Below are 2,500 nucleotides of genomic sequence, written 5' to 3' on the forward strand. Positions count from 1 at the left end.
CTCATAATGAACCTGGCGCTCGTGTGGCTTTATGTCGCTGTAAATGTTGTTACAGTGCTACGATTCTGCAAACTCGCTCTTTGGCGCTGTTTCCTGGCAGACGCTTGTAGCTGCCATCTGTGTACAGCGAGCGAGCGTCCGTTACGTTATCCACATCTACTACGGGTTCGGTGTGGAGACGCTGCGGTGAGCCACAAGAACATGGCTTATGATCAGTTTTATCACATAATAAAGCATATACGTTATTAAATATCAAACTAACGTATCTTACGACCTAACGTAACTCTTACAAACACAACAGTCATTCATTCATTCATTTTCTACCGCTTATCCGAACTTCTCGGGTCACGGGGAGCTCAGGTGTCATCGGGCATCGAGGCAGGATACACCCTGGACGGAGTGCCAACCCTCACAGGGCACACACACACACACTCTCATTCACACACACACACACACACACTACGGACAATTTTCCAGAGATGCCAATCAACCTACCATGCATGTCTTTGGACCGGGGGAGGAAACCGGAGTACCCGGAGGAAACCCCCGAGGCACGGGGAGAACATGCAAACTCCACACACACAAGGCGGAGGCGGGAATCGAACCCCCGACCCTGGAGGTGTGAAGCGAACGTCTGAGAACAATACAATAAAAAAAGTTAATATTTTAAATTGTTTATTCTAAATCCAGCATGTGAGATTCCTAAAAATTCGGGATCCTACACATCAAAAATATTGCTATACATGTTCTTTATTAATATCGAAATGTTTTTTGTACCTAAATATGAACACTTTTTTTTTTTTACAAACTTTCTTTGTTTTGTTTTTAAAATTAGTATTTTTTTGTTTTTTGTTTTTTTCTTAGGTATAAAACTCTGGCTGTTTTTTTTCCCACTCATGTTATTCCTGGACTTTTTAAATACATAAATTATAAAATATAATTCAAAAGTTTACATTTTAATTCAATAATCTGCATATTATTTTAAATTATACATTAAAGTGTCAAACAATTAAAAAAAAAAGCACAAACCAATTTTAAGTTTTTAAAATTTTAATTTTAAGTTTGTCAAGTGAGTCAAATTTGATGAATGAGTCAAATCCCTGAATTGATTCCTGAATCTTTCTGTGTGTGAATGAACGCTCTAGTCGAAAAAGTTTAATTTTCCTAAAAAAAAAAATGCACCTTAAAGTGTTTTATTCCACTTATATCACAACAATTGCACTTTTTTATTTATTACAAAACACGTTTTTTACTTTTGTGACCAATCAGAATCAGGGACTGAACAGAGAAGTGAAAATTCTAGTGTAATAATAATATTTTAATGAAAACGACAGCGGAAGCCTAAGAAAGAGAAAGAGAAAGAGAAAGAGAAAGAGAAAGAGAACGCTACGTGTGAAGCCGTAGAAGATGAAAAATGAGAAGAGGATGAGGGATGGAGCAGTGGGTGGAGGAGCAGGGCTAAGGACCTGCTCTGGTCAGCTCTTTCCAATAGAGGGAACATGACGGAGTGGACGGCTTCTATGGGCTCGTCTCAATGGAGCTGCTTCCCCCTTACATGATAACTTTGATCCCCGGCGCTTCACACACCACTCAGCAATATTGTCTAACACTGCTGGGTTAATACTTCAACCAGTACACAGCATGAGGCTGATAGAGTGTGTGTGTGTGTGTGTGTGTGTGTGTGTGTGTGTGTGTGTGTGTGTGTGTGTGTGTGTGTGTGTGTGTGTGTGTGTGGGGAGTCTGCATCTCAATCAGCTAGCATTCCAGAGCTAACAGGAGAAAGACGGCCGTCCATCAGGTCAGAATGAGTAAAGGAAATTTGTCACCGTTGCTTTAGAAGTCTATTAATCACCCGAGGCTCCAGTTTATTACTCACAACATCTCCAAGTGAGGAGATGGGTCTCAGATATGATGGGTTTTAGATGTGATGGGTCTCAGATATATGTGATGGGTCTCAGGTGTGATGGGTCTCAGATATGATGGGTCTCAGGTGTGATGTGATGGGTCTCAGGTGTGATGTGTCTCAGATATGATGTGTCTCAGGTGTGATGTGATGGGCCTCAGGTGTGATGTGTCTCAGGTGTGTTGTGTCTCAGATGTTATGGGCCTCAGATATGATGGGTCTCAGATATGATGGGTCTCAGGTGTGATGTGATGGGCCTCAAGTGTGATGTGTCTCAGATATGATGGGTCTCAGATATGATGGGTCTCAGGTGTGATGTGTCTCAGATATTATGGGTCTCAGGTGTGATGTGATGGGCCTCAAGTGTGATGTGTCTCAGATATGATGGGTCTCAGATATGATGGGTCTCAGGTGTGATGTGTCTCAGATATGATGGGTCTCAGGTGTGATGTGATGGGCCTCAGGTGTGATGTGTCTCAGGTGTGATGTGTCTCAGATGTGATGGGCCTCAGATATGATGGGTCTCAGATATGATGGGTCTCAGATATGATGGGTCTCAGGTGTGATGTGATGGGCCTCAAGTGTGATGTGTCTCAG

The sequence above is a fragment of the Tachysurus fulvidraco genome, chromosome 23, assembly GCF_022655615.1.
Source record: "Tachysurus fulvidraco isolate hzauxx_2018 chromosome 23, HZAU_PFXX_2.0, whole genome shotgun sequence".
Lineage (NCBI taxonomy): Eukaryota > Metazoa > Chordata > Actinopteri > Siluriformes > Bagridae > Tachysurus > Tachysurus fulvidraco.